The 15,081-nt window shown below is 40.6% G+C and overlaps 1 protein-coding gene across 7 annotated transcripts in view; it reads right to left on the bottom strand.

Annotated features, from left to right (window-relative positions):
* The window catches only part of MATK (megakaryocyte-associated tyrosine kinase), a 31,709-nt gene that overhangs the window by 14,732 nt on the left and 1,896 nt on the right, over positions 1-15,081 (bottom strand). For 6 of the 7 annotated variants that reach the window (XM_037384507.1, XM_037384509.1, XM_037384508.1 and 3 more), the window contains exons 2-6: positions 14,745-14,885; positions 5,467-5,621; positions 3,373-3,549; positions 2,132-2,300; positions 291-404 (exon numbers count right to left, since the gene is read on the bottom strand). The gene's annotated coding sequence lies outside the window, so the exon portion shown is untranslated. The remainder of the gene's footprint in view (positions 1-290; positions 405-2,131; positions 2,301-3,372; positions 3,550-5,466; positions 5,622-14,744; positions 14,886-15,081) is intronic. The other variant, XM_037384512.1, reaches the window with a different exon arrangement.

The raw sequence follows: 15,081 nt of genomic DNA, 5'->3' as shown, positions 1-15,081 counted from the left end.
AAAGCCAAGTAAGCATGCCTGGGGGCTTGAAACACATCTCTGACAAATTCAAATATTAGTCTTTCCTTAGAAATCAGAAGGTACAGAGGTCTCTCCCTTCCTGGAGAGAGTGTTGCTATCAATATTGTTTTAACAGAGCAACTCAGCAGTGCAGAGGAGTCAACGCATCACACTTCACACGCTTTCAAAAGAAAACAACCAAGAGGTGGCAGAACTGAGGAACAACATTCCCAGCATGAGCTGCTGTGCCAAAGGTTCCAGTGAGGTTTCTGGGTAATGCTGATACCCACCTGTCAACAGTTTTCCTGACATGATACCTTCAAGAACATGCTGCCTGCCACCACCAGGATTTAACAGGCTTGATGCCCTGCTTGAAGCCTTTTTTACAGAAAGTCCCATTGTCTCTGGAGAGGATAAAAGTGACATGTTAGAAATAAGAAGCAAACAAACATGCTTTCCCTTTCCCAGTCTTTGCTGCTTCTCTAAACGTTTGCCTATCCTTGGGACCCTGCCCCCTTTTTTTTTTTTTTTAGCACTTTGAAATTATTTTCTAGATTGCATTTTCACAGGTCTGTAAAACCACCTGGAACATACAAACTTCTGTGATAATTTCTATCATATAGACAGACAAGTAAGAAATTACCTTTGCTACTTTACCACCAAAACAGACGCACCCCTCCCAAGACAACCACAAACAAAACAACCCTTTAACCTGCACTTGATAATAAACAGAGCTTCCTAGGGATGAATGTCAAGTGAATGAAGAATTTGGTTCAGAGCTTCTTTCTAAAAATGTTAAAGATCTGAGACAACTGAGTGCATGCAGGATTTTACAGCTGCCTGGTAATCTTCTTAACTGCAGTAATCATACAAGAAATTCTCCCTCAAAAGCACAGAGAATAGCAGAATATATCACCTCTGTCATTTAGATTTAAGTCTGTGGGGATCTCCATGGATATTTCTGTTATTTACTGGCATTTCTCTGTCACTCACATACTGCAGTTTTATGGGCACAGGCAGGAGTAGAACATTTTTCCCCACCTCTTATCACATTTTTTATTTTGGTGGTAGGATTCTAGCACTACTCTCTGAATATTAAATACAAACCCACTGAAACTGCACTTGGAGCTTACAATGAAGTCTGATATTTATTCCTTCATCATTTCTAATCTGAGACATAAAACATGTTGTTCAGGATAACTACCCATGACAGTAACAACTGTTTTGCATTCAGGAATTTCTCACCAGAATGTACTTTTGCAAGATGCACATACTTACTCTTTATAAAAATTTTGCCAACCCGTTGAGTAATGTACAACAGCTATTTTAAAAGCTCCCAGCAATGTTACAATGTTATTTAAGACAGGAAGGAAATGCAACATCTACTTTAAGCTGCAAAGGCTTCTAGGAACACACAACTGAAAACCTCACAAATTTAACTAGAACATGATTCATTCACATACAGTGACAAGACAGCATTTTTATCATAATGGATATGACTTCATTTTACAGCTCATAAGATATAGCAATCATCGTCTAGCAAAGAATTTCTTACAGCAGTTTTTCTGAGTCCATAGTGCACCCAGGTATGTTCTCTTTAAGATCATTACTACCTCCTGCAGCACCCACCTACTCCCTGGTATTCAATCACCTGCTTGTGCCATCACAGGCTTTTCCAGGCAAAAATAATTCTTACACTTGCTTTTTTTTTTTCCTCGTCTTTCCTTTTTATCTGCTTTTGCTTACATGAGAATGGAAAAAATAAAAACTAATCTAATTGGAAATGCTGTACTTGAAGATTCAATTTAGATATCAAATCTTAATGTACAATTTCATAACTAAAAGCAAAGTAGTATTTTCAGGAATTCATGAAATAACAACAACAGAAGCAATCTGAATGTTTCGTCACCTGGCACAGCAATCAATATTTACCCACAGAAAAAAAGCCTGACTAATACAAAATCTTGCATTAAAGCCTACAATTGTATATTTGAAAAATCAGAGTAAGGTAATTATGCATGAAATAAACCAGCATGGAATAAGTTCAACAGTTAGATCAAGCACTGTTGAAAAATCACTTTGCAAATATGTTAAAAATCATGATAAGAATGTCTGAAATCAAAAGCCTCACACAGCAATTTATCTTGCAAGATGTTAACGTCTTCTACATGGTCATGTAAAACAGGTTGTGCATCCAGTAGCCCTCCAGGTATATTTTCAGAGATAGGTGTAGCTCTGCTTCTGGTTTCATCACCTTCTCTTCCACAAGTTTGTTGCATGTTCCCTCTGTTTTTATTAGCCTGTGAATGAAGAAAACTGGATTAGTAGCCAAATTCTTTAATATTTAAGAAGACATCCTTAATACTATTTAAGTTAAAAATTCTTCATACTGTTGTCAGTTGTTTGTCACCATAAAATCTTGCCCCATTTGTTCTGTTCCTTGTCATTATAGCAATTATTATAGCAGCTGACAGTAGTGGATTAAATTTATTACTGAGATTTGTACCTCTAATGCAACACAGAAGCAAAGGCTATGCTAAAAATTTTGTTTTGTTAAGCAAAAGCTTCTGCTCGAGTATCTCTCACATTCAGACTGCCACAACGTCCAACAGGTAACATTAAAAAGTTACTCTTTGCAAAGACTGGATCCCTCCAAAGACAGGGAATTATTCCAATGGTAAAAAGTCTTTCAAAAGAAAAGGCAATTTGAGACTGCTAAAATTTTTGTGCTCTGCAAATTTGACTGTAATTATTTCTTTGATGATGGTTTTTATATCAACTACAAAAACTGTAGTTAGGCCTGAAAGATTTTAAGCTTTTTTATCACAAGCTGACATGAACATCTGTATGATGTTACACACCAGACACTGGCATCTTCAGTATTCTAGAACATTTCTGAATAGGTTATAGCTCACACCACCTCTTCCTTTTTCATCCTCAGCATCCCTTCTCTGCAAGCAGTTCCCAAAGTCAGCTGCTTCTAAACTTCTATTCAAACAACAGTTTTTAGGCTCAACAAACGACAATGAACAGTGCAGATCAACTTCTGATCTCACCGACAAAACAGACTTTTTTTTTTTTAAGTGATGTCTTTGTTAATTGTAACATCACTTCCACATGAGTTTAGAGAAGAATGTTATAGAAAACATTTTTCAAATGGTTAGGTTTCTCAGCATAGATTACAATTTTAGGGGAGGGCCATTTGGCAAAGCTGAGCAACACACCTAGTTATCCCAAGTTTGTTCACGTAGCATGTATTTCTACTGCAATTTTTCTTTCAGAAATGTTTCTGAAAGATCTTTTACTTGCTGTACACACTTCTAGAACATAAGCAAGCTCTGTCACGTTCATAACTCCATAAACGTATCCCACCTTCTGATGGCTCCCCGGATATGTGCCGCACATGCACCTGCTCCTGTGCAAGGGACGCACAGAGCTGACATTGAAGCTGGTTGTAAAGCCTGCGGAGCTCCTGTTTCCTTGGTTTCCTGTCTTCTGAACAACGTCTTTCTTTTTGTGCTTTTGTCATTCTAAGTGCTTCTGGTAAGTCTGCAATCAGACAGGGCAACATATTCATTTCCCTTTCAATGATGGCACTGTTTTTCTACTAAAACACTAAATGTCCACTGAAAATAAATGGAAAATTTCCTGAAACACTCAAATTAAAAACAAAAAAAAAATGCCCTTTGGAGTCCCGTTCAAACCTGCAATGTATAAAAAGCTCACAAGCACTAACAGTTTGATGAATTTCTCCTTTGCTACCTTGCACTACTGTAAGCACTCACACACAACCTATTCATTTTAGGCTTCCTATACAGTCAGCCCAGGCTTGGCTGCAAGATCTACATCTGGCCAAATGTATGTATGTGATTAGCTTTTTGTTGACTGTAGAGCAAACCTAATGTAGCTGGTTTACATACAGGTGACAATATTGTAGGCATATGCACTTGGTAAGATACACGTCACCTCCCAAAACAGAAAGACCTAAGGACCCTTCTGCCCCAGGACCTGTTTGTCATTTAAGTTTTCAGTAAGGCACTGAGAATCATAACCAACACAGATGTGAGTTCAGAGAGGCCAGGCAGTTACAGGTGGATCACATGCCTGCTTCTGAAAAAAAATCCGGAGGAGTTTTACGTGGTGTAACTACTTGGATGTTAAGTATATGCTTGTAAGATATCGTTAGCTCTCTGCAAACATCACTAAGGAACAGATCTCTCTTTTCTTCCACCATAACAAGTGAGCTGTCATTTGGGTAGCAAACTGAGAACGCAACACAGGTGAGGGGGAAAATCCCCTCTCAAGTTTTGTTTCTCACAGTGGAATTCAGTTCCACACTTCCCTCCACAGGAGCAGCTGACCCCAATCCCAGACATTATTGGACACAGCAACAACCAGCTGCAGGACAGAAGGAACCCCAGAAGATGTATTCCCAAACTTTCATATAAATTAAGAAGTTAGGAAAGAGATGTTTAGCACATCGATATAAATTTCTCTTAAAACAGAAGGAGGTTATCTAACAAAAATCATAAGAATTCAAGTGAAGAAATACAAAGCTATATAAATGAAAAGTTTGAAATGGCACAGATTCACTCCAGTAGGCAGAGAAAACTCCATTTATCATCAAAATATTTGCTTTTTATCTGGAGAAGAAAGCTTTTTTCCTTACTAAAATAAATATGAGAAGAAAAAAATAAGGGTTAACAAAATGTCATGTTTTAGCACTTCTTACTTCCTCAACAAGACAAAGTTATCCAGTAATTTCAGTTACAAATATACTGCTCACCATCTTATGCTTTTCAGATATACACATGTCCAGGAGCTTGAAGAACATATTTTTAGAGTCTCTCAGTGTTCCTATTTAAACCTCCTCCCCTGTCCCCTCCATAAAAACCAATGATAAGTAAACTAATCTACATCACCCATTAAAACGTTAGAATAATAATTCTGTAACAGTTTCAGATTTCTCAAATTGCTACAGAAATATCACTTTTTCTAGCATAATTTAAGTGAATTAATGAAGAGCATCGATAATCCACAGTTCACATCATCATATCCTTACAAAAAACAGATATGGAAAAATACTGCTCATACATTCATGATTATGAAGTACAGTGTTATGTTTTCCAGTTACAAAGACACAAAAGAAAGAAGTGAAAATCATTTTGTTGATTTCTTATTTCCAGTTTCAGAACATGCATTAAACACAACCTATGTATGAGAACTGAATGCCTGATATGAAACAGATATTTGAGCAAGAAGGTAAAATTCACAAGAGTAACTTCATACTGAAGATAATATTCTCTTTTTCTTAGTGGAGAGAGAGGCTTCTCCAGAAAGCAATTTGAGCAGGAAGCTCATCTCCTTCTGTGACTACAGGAACTAGTGCCCTTAGTTTTTTTAAGTGTCCTATTTGAGAACCACCTACCTGTGCTGCAAGAACTTTGAAATAAAACATATACGTACACGAGACATGGACGTTGGATTCCCGCAGCATTCCCTTGGTGGGCAGTACGAATCCCTGGCAGCATGCTGCAGCTGAGTAGTCTGGCACGAGCTGGTGTAACTGCTAGCTCTCCATGGTTGCTTGCAGATGTTTGTTGTTCATAACTGTAATTATCCTGTGTACAGAATTCCAAGACAAACCCAAAAAGATTAATAAAACAGACTGTACTGAAAATAACTGGTTTTAAATGACTGACACAGCAGACAATTCACAGATTTAATTTCTCAACGTCTGGCTCAAATAGCAGATAATGAGATTGTTTATAGAAAAAATGCCTAATGACATTTTCATGGAATTGGCAGGGAATGACTTGGGAGCAGGAAGCAAGCTAATTGTGCTTACTCCAGGAGAGCTCAGCTGGAGGTGCAGGGAAAACAGCAGGAATCATTGACAATAACTCTGGACAAGAAGGCAGTTGTAATTTATTCCCATGAGAGGTCCATCCCAATTCCAAATGGTGCTCAGTTTGAGTCACCCCAAAATTAGGGTATGTTGCAAATTTCTAAAGCGAGATACAAGACTTCATTAAAACATAAAATTGAATGTTATTGCTAGTATGAGAGATACCAACTCAAAATAGATATCCTTGCAATGGAAGGGGTGAGGGCAGGGCAGGGGGGGAAAGTATAAGATTTTTTTATTTTGACTTTCTAGAAATACCTACATCTGGAACACTGTTAAATAAGAGATATGTCTTACCATTCAAAAGAAGCAGATAACAGGCTGCAGTCTAGAAGCATTTCTCTGAAATTCACCAGAAAGTCAAAGGTGATTCACTAACGGCAATACCCAGAGATACTTATTAAGGACTGAAACACATCGTATGTGGGAAAAGAGTACATCCCTCAAGAAATGGGGGTCTTGTATCTGCACAACGTGCAACAACTTAAATCATCCAGTTACCCTGACAGCTGCCTAGGGGCTGCAGACTTCACACCGATGGCAGATCAAACCAAATGCCCTGGCACCTTGAATATCTGCTGGCCACCAGCCAGAGGACACACAAGTCATCAAGAAATTCTGTCTGTTCTCAGGTGGTCTGAGAGAAACGGGCATCTCTGGAAGGTAACTCACCGTGGCTATTGCTTTCTGTTGCCTACAGAGGGAGTCCAGACCAGTTTACACTGGAGGCAGAGACAGCTTCAGCAAAACGAAGCCCACAGAGAAGAAAAGTAATGCAATAGTGATAAAGCAACCATGTGAAGTCGGTCAAAAAGTTACTGTCTGGCAATAAGCACATTCAGGTCTAGCCCTCACGGTATTCTGTCTCCAGTGGTGCCTGCTTCATGCCACTTCAGATTCTGTAAACATCTAGTGTCTGCTTTAAATCATCTCTCCCAGGCTGAAAGGTGCCAGCCCGCTCGGCCGTCCTCGCTATGGAAGCTATGCTCTGCTTTTGATCACCTCTGTCACTAGCCTCAGCCCTTCCCAAGTCCTACCGTATCCTCTCCAAGGCAAGAAGAGCAGAGCATGCCATCCGTATCCCAAGCACAGGCAAACCACTGTCATTCTAGAATGTTTTCTGTCCTCTGTTTTTGTTCTTAATGTCCAAGATTTGATCAGCTACTGCTCAGCACAATTGTAAATTCCAGAATTTTGCTCCTGAGTAGTGACAGCCAGCACAGTTCCTCATATTGTGGAAAAGCTAAGACAGTTTTCCCCCAGGTTTTATTTTTGAACATTAACTGTTCAGTCATGCATAAAGTCTTCCTATAGTTCCTCATGTTCTGCCCTACATAACATTAGATTATACAGCCTCATGGGCCATCTTTTTTTTTCCAGACAATGAATATACTGACCCACACTTTACTCTGCAAAGTTTAAAAACACACTGCATGGCTGCTGATGCACTATACTGTAGTATAATCTAGTATAATCTGGCACAAAACATCTCACACAAGAGAGGAATTTCAACATGCAACAAACCAGAAAAAACCCAAATCTCTTAAGTCTCCAAATTTCACTGCAGTTCTAACTGATATTAATGCATAGAGGCAATTGTGCACTGGATCTCAGCACCTCTTACAGCTAGGAAATTAAGATTCAATTATTATCATACTTATTAGAGAACTGTTAAGTGATACAGGTATTCTGAGAAAAAAATACCTACGAATCTGTTTTCCTAACAGCCCAATAAAGCTATGGGAGTTCCACATCTTCAGCACCAGAAGGAATTTCTCCCTATATGAACCACACAGTTTATTCCAAGAGCTAATCTGGTGGCCCCCATAATTCTCACCCTCATCTATACTACAGCAGGTATAGCCGGCATTTCAAACAACTGAAAGCCATAACATTTCTAGCTTAAAAAGCTTACTGACAATCTTGGTTTGGACTAAGAATAAAAAAGGCAGTTATATTTAGGTCATCATGTCTACAGACTTGCTATCACTGGTATTAAATGTGGACCAGTAAAACAGTTGCCACTGTGATCAAAGAGGGCTTATAAATGAGAAAACTGTTTTATTATGGGAGGTGGATCACGGTCCTGTTCTCCCTCTGTCCTCTGCAGAAAGGCTCGTCACTTCTGTTACCATGGAGCGCCTAGCAGGGATTATCAGTATTTTCTACTCAAGCACAAATGTATCTACATTTGACTTGACTTCCTTGGCAGCTCACAGGACTCCTTCCTCCTCCAACCATCCTATCCCGCCCTGGGCAAAAATTTGATACGCGCCCCTACAAAAACACCCTTTCAGTTAAGAAAAATGCCTAAACTATCTTCCTTTTGTTTTACTTCTTGTTATAACTTCACACTGTCATCATCGTGACAAAAGATGAACTAGGCCATAAATAAGCATATCAAATGCTAATGACTGAATGAGCTGGAGATGTTACTGCACACTTGGTATGGAGAGTCAGTCTAGGAAGTTTTCTACACTCCCAAAGCTTCACAAGTTCACGTTTTTTCTTCAAGATGTCAGATCTGCTCCTTTATCAGAGCTACCAATCTGCACTCAGTGCAGATAAACCTCACTTTTTCAGAAGAATAAAACACTGATGTATCCATACAGACCAAAAGGTGCTGATGAATCTATTTATCCTTGACGCCAAAGCAGAAGTATACCTATAAAAATAATCACAAGCTCCCGTGAGCTCCATTGTCTGCTGAAGTGTTCTCAGTACATAGATTAAAAAAATAAATCAGAGCAACTCCCTAGTTAAGCAAACTCCCAACCAGCCTACTTGTTCAAAGCCACAAGTCTGAATAAAAAAATAAAATCTGTTTTTTTTCCTTGGAAAGCATTAGCGATGTATGTCTATAATAAATCACATGAGATGTAAAGCCAATGACTCACTTTAAATGACATCTTTAAAGCATGAGAACAGAATACTCGACTGAGATAAAAGTCCCTAGGAAATGCTGATATCAGCTGCACTTTGCTCTCTGGTAGCAGTCTCAGCAAGTAAGGAACAATAAAATGATTCTGGCAAACTACCGCAGAAACCATACCACAGAGATTATATGATTTTAGTCTGAATTTCTGTGTTATATACGCTCATTTTACAGTTACAAAAAAGCTCTTTCAGGAACAGGCCTGCAAATTCAACCTGAAGTCTCAAAACTAAATACGGCAGATTTAAGCAAAACAAACATGTCAGCAAAACACGTTCTGATGGCCAGAGAAAAGTAACCTCTTGGGACGTAGTAATCGTTTCTGTTGATAAATCACAGTGGTTAGTTCAATACATTCCAAAACAGACACTTTGCTGATGGGTAATAAAACCCTGCACAATCTTCATAATTTGATACTGTGCCAAAACAGGGAATTCCTAATGTAATTCACCCAGAGCCCTCACTGCCTACAAGCCCCATCCCCCCACCCTTTTTTTTTTTTTTTTAACACAGTACTGTTCTTAAAAGATGTTTTAGAGTATTATCTTAGAGGTAGTTAACCAGCAAACATAAAAAGCACTGAGTGCATAAGCTTTACCCATAAAGTGGGGACAAAATCAAACTTGATCCCTACCAGGTAGATCCTAAAGCCTGAAGCATCACGATTTCACAGGAGAGAGACTTACTTTCTTCAGAAGCTTACTGCCCATCCAGTTCAAACTATCCTGAATCTTTTCTCACATGATATCATAGAGGCAGTAGAAGTAACACCTACATCTACTGCTGAACTGACTAAAATACGAGAGGTCACATTAGAACACAGGAGACCATAGTTACAGGACAATTAGCAAGTCATGTACACATACTACAGGAAACTCAAGCAGGGTTGTGGGAGGGAGGATGGGAAGAGACCTTTCAATATCAATACTGGGACGTATCAATATCATCTGAAGGCCACGCTTGATATGCCTGGAGCTGTTCTGAATTGGTTTTGGTCACACCTGACTGAGTGCTCACACATGACCATGATGGCTGATCCTGAATTTATACTCGGTATGAATTTTCCCCAGACCAGTTTTGACTACAGTGTTCTTCAGCATCTCTAAGCTGTTCTTGGGAGAAATTTCTGAAAGACAAGGCTTAGTTGTTGTTACTGCGCTGATGATACGTATCTCCTGTCAGTTGTAATACTCAAGATACTCAGGATTAAACAACTACAATTTCTGAAGTTAAACCCTTTAAAAGGCACAAATAAAGTGGATCTGTGTGAGGAGACACCCTTAGACATCCCACCTATTCAGAAAAGCGTTCAGCATGTAAACATATACAAAGTGTAATGTTGGAAATGGGAAAAAAACCCCAACCACTAATGGTCAGACATCAGCCAGCGCTTTGATCAGTTGACTGACAGACAATCCCTGAAAACAGATCTTGTACTTCATCGTGTAATATATTAAGCTAAAGGATTATCTAAAGCACTTACCTTGAAAACTCTGTATGTTTGGAGATAAAAACAGATCAAGACTACATGTTGCTTCACTATTTGCTGCAAATTGGTATGCTTAGCACAACAATTACATTATCCTTTTCAGCTAGGATTCTGATCTAATTTGACACTCAAGCTTTCTCCAAACTTTGCTGCCCTGCACAGACTCATGTTACAACACCACAAGACTCAGTAGAGCTTTGCTGTTTCAAACTTTCAAACATTTTTAGGTATGGTCACACCTTCCTCCACAATGCCCTGGTGTGAGGAATTCTTTTTGTTGATGTAAGTGAAGTTTGTGGAGATTGTGTGATTAATGTATGTTTTGATGATAATGAGACTTTAAAAAGTAGATCTTAGAATTCTGAAATACATCCTTGAAGTATGAAGACACTCAAAGTCTGATAACACAGTAATCCTGTGGTGCTTTATGGCTTCTATGGTGGTGATAAGAGACACTTGAGGCTTGTGCAGGTGCCATAAACGTTCACGCCAAATAATTACTTCATAAACCCCAGGAGACTCCTTAAGCATTATGGTGTTCACATTGCCATATTTTCTGTATTTAAGACCATCAACAATACATGCTTTGGAAACCACAAACCTCTGGCAGCAAAACCAAACCATTCATGTCAAATGTATTAAAAACGCATTAAAACACAGACTACTCTGTAACTGTTGTTGGTCCAAACAATCTTAGTGCCAAGTTTGGCAGCAGTATCAATGGCCTTACCATTACTGATGCATGCAAACTAAATCTGTGGCTTCAATAAGGCAGTTAACGTCACTGTAGACACTTGAGCCGCCTAAGAACAGGTCAGTAAATCTACTTCCACATACTCATTTTTGTGGCAATAAATAATTGATCTCAAGACTAACAAGCCACTCTCAAACAACTATTTTTAAAGCACACATCAGGCTCTTCATAACTCCCTACTACTAGCTCATATGTGGGCTTCTGAGTGGTAGGTAGGTTTTGCCAAACATTCCAAAGTACAGAAAACCTGGGCATTTTCCCCAAGTCTCTGAGGAAACAAAAACAAAACCAAATTTCAAACAGTGTGCTTTTTGGATTTTTGGATTTATGGGTTTTACTGTTGCTTAACATTATCTTGATATTTCAAGGACTGGAAGATTATGAGAAATGTAATTAATATTATCTTACGGACAGTTGGACAAAGTATTTTTCACACCAAGCTGTGACTACAAAATGTAGTCAGTCAGTAAGCAAAGTTTAGCCTGTCTTTCTAGGCTAAACAAGGTTACAGCATGCAATGAGACCTCATGCCCCTGGCCAGAACTAGTAAGTAATATGCAGAAGTAGTGATTTACGCTACTACAAGAAAAAAAAAAGTATTTTTTTTCTCCTATACACAGAGACATAAGCTTCTGTATTACTTTGCTCCTATACACCAGAGATATAGGCAAATGAAAGCATGCTGCCAGCAGTCCCTGAAAGTTGTTATGATTTAAGAAGGGATCAGAAATGCCAACACTGAAATGCATAACCAGATTTGCCAAGTGCTTCCCAGCCATTTACTTCCCTGTTTAGTCTGAGATACGTAGCAAAACTGAAGAGTATAAAAATGGTTATCAAAATTTTCTATCGCAGTTAAAATCTAGATGTTAACAGCTCACTGGATAAATAGATTATACTACAAATAATTATACTACAAAATCACAAATGGTATAAAAACACGCACAACCACAAGCTTCATAAATGATGAGCTTGGAATAAAGATGACTAATGGCAATCAGAAAAGCTTCCATCTTGCTTCCTTTCATTTTGTTGTTTGACTGTGGAGGTCTATTATCCACTACTAAATTTTAAAGGATATTATTTCCAAAACTAGGCTAATAGTGTGACCACCGCACAACAAGTATGGGGGAAAGAACGCCTACAAAGGATATTAATACGTAAAGGAAAAGGGAAATCAAGGGCAAGAGAAAAATCAGCTTCAGTAGCAACTTATAATAGCCTCAAATTTAAATTGAATTAAAACTTATCCACATCTACCCACAAATGATTAAGTGTTGCTGGTTTAATTAGTGAAGCTTGGTGCAGAGAAACCTGAACCAACATGTTCACCAGGCAACATGCCTGCTATTGACTGAAAATGCTTGCTCTGCTTCAGAGCTCAACACAGCGACTTCCACTGCTTTCTGCACTGACCCGGGAGAGGCTAGAGAAGTTCTCCTACAATTCACTGAAAATTTAAAGACGTGATCTTACTGCAGCACAAGGAAGAGACAAACATGCTCCCAGTGACATAGTTCACCTCACAAGTGAAATGACAGCACGGAGAGAATGAAAAAGAGTGGTTATAACTAACCACAAAGAAGGTAACATGGGAGTGAAATAACAGGTACGACTGCGTCCTTCCACAGACAACCAGGACAAGGTGCACCTGAAGAGGACAAACCCCTCCGAACAAGTGGATATCACCAGACCAGGTCACTGGGAAGGAAATTATCCTCAGCTACAAAGACAAAACCACCATTCAAGAACTGAATACCAGAAAAAGTGAGAAGAACACAAGGGAACGTCAAGGAAAGAAAAACCAGAAAGCATTATTCAGAAGGATGCCCGCAGTGGAGCAGTGCAGGAGCCCTGTGGCTCGCGAGGTTGCGCTAAGTCTGGCTAACGAGGTCACGGGACGGAGCCACAAACCCAAGGATGAGCAAGCGGGTGCGCTCGGTAAGCAAAGCCTTGGAGCCACGGCACGAAGAGGCAAGGGGGGAAGCCAGAAGATAATGGAAGTCCACGGGCTGAGACCCCGAGGAGAAAAAGCCAGAGGAGAGGGGGAAGGGGGTGGCCTGTGAATGGTGATTTAAAGAATCAGTCACCAATATTCGAGTGAACGGAGGTTATCTTTATTCAGCAGCACTGGGTGCATGGGGGATTGCTCCACCAAACCTGAAGTGACGAACTATCTCATATTCATACAATAAACCAATGAATATTCAATTAACGCCTATACATTAACCCACCTACTCTTGCTTTGTATGTTAATTAGCTTATCAGTCCTTCGCGCTTGCACAAATTCTTTTAAGAATTGTGGGCAGGGGTCTCCGGGACGTGGGCAGGGGTCTCTGGGAGGAAGGCCGTAGTCTTCCTCATGGTGTACTTCTCACCCTTTGCCTGGAATGGGATGGTCTTGCAAGGTTGCAGTGTTCTTATTGGTCTGAGCTAATTTATGTCCTTGTCAACTATCTGTCTCTTATTCTTGTTGCTTTTAGTTGCTCCCTCTAGATAACTTATAAACAGGTCCCTTGTTAGAGAAAGTTAGAGAAACAGCCCCCTTCTTTCATTAGTTATTTCATTATTTCTTTCAAACTATATGGTTACATGACCTAATTACTATACCTACATTCTTTGAGTAAATATATTTACACTTAACTGATTGTCCCTCTTCCATACAATTTCTTCCTATCATTAGGACCAGGTGTCTTTTTAAAGATAACAGAAATCCGAAGCCTCGGTAATTAGTACATTCTTTATGTCACCAATTCCAAGAATTTAGTGCATCCTCAAAGTCAGTAATGAGGGTCTCTGAATGTTTATCAACTCTTAAGACAAACGAAAGCACAGGCACTTTGTTCCTTAAATAAATTGTACATAGTTCATTATTCAATGGCAAGGGGAGGTCAGAGGGCAAAGGAGGAAAAGAAATAAAGCCACTGAGGACCCCAGGGAGGGTGGGCTGAACAGGAGCCAGAGCACCCTTCGGGAGAGATGCTTAGGGAGAATAATGAGGGAAGCGGGAAGCTCCCGGACGCTTCAAACACCTGCAGCACAGCCCCCCACCCAAGAAACGAGGCCCTGTGCAGAACAGCAAGGCAGATCCCAGGGAGGGGAGAGGGTGGGGGGCGCCCCCAGGCCAGGCCGCCTGTGAGGGAAGGAGCCCGCCGGCGCACGGCCGCCATTTTACCCACCCTGGCAGGGCGGGGGAGCGAGGCGGGGCGGGGACCCCGGGAGGGGCGGGGACCCCGGGGGGCGGGGACCCCGGGGGCGGGGATCCTGGGGGGCGGGGATCCCGGGGGGCGGGGATCGCCCGTAGGGCGGAGCGGAGATCAGTCCCGCCCCACCGGTACCTGCCCCGTGGCTGCTGGCCGCCATTTTACAGGAGCCCCGGGGATGAGGAGGGGGGGGGGGCGCTGCTCCGGGGGGGCCGCCCTGGAAGCCCCGTAAACATAATCCAGTGTTATGAAACTAGAGTTTTTTCATAACAACATAAACCCGGGGAAATTAATGAAAAGAGCCGCCCCCTCTCGTGACCCAACCCTGGCAGCCGTGGCCGTAACTGCGGCCTTGCGGCAGTCGCTTTGGCAGATCCCGCTGCGCGTTCTGCGCTGATACGTGGCTCCACGCATGGCCCTGTTCGCAGGGAACTTTCTTCATTTTTCCAACCTACCTCAAGAACAGCCTGGCTGAAGGAACCTGATGTCATTTATGTTGCGTCATCGTACGACAATTTCACTGGGAGACTTGGCTTCGCACTTCCAGAATTCCACGTTGCCACGAAACCTTCAGACTGATGCATTTTCCTACTGAACTGAAACGTTGCGACAATAAATATATTTCAGCAAAATGAGATCATCCCTATAAAAACTGGCATGCAGTTTAATAGGATAATACTTTATAATTGCCAGTCGCAGTTTTAAATACCATGGTGTTTATGGTGATAAATGAAACTGTGAGATTGCAAAGGTGCCGTTACAAGATAAAGGCATCAGAGCTTCTGTGCAGTG

Source organism: Falco rusticolus, chromosome 4, assembly GCF_015220075.1.
Source record: "Falco rusticolus isolate bFalRus1 chromosome 4, bFalRus1.pri, whole genome shotgun sequence".
Taxonomy (NCBI): domain Eukaryota; kingdom Metazoa; phylum Chordata; class Aves; order Falconiformes; family Falconidae; genus Falco; species Falco rusticolus.
Note: the sequence above shows the minus strand (reverse complement) of the source record. Positions and strands in the feature narration are given on the sequence as shown.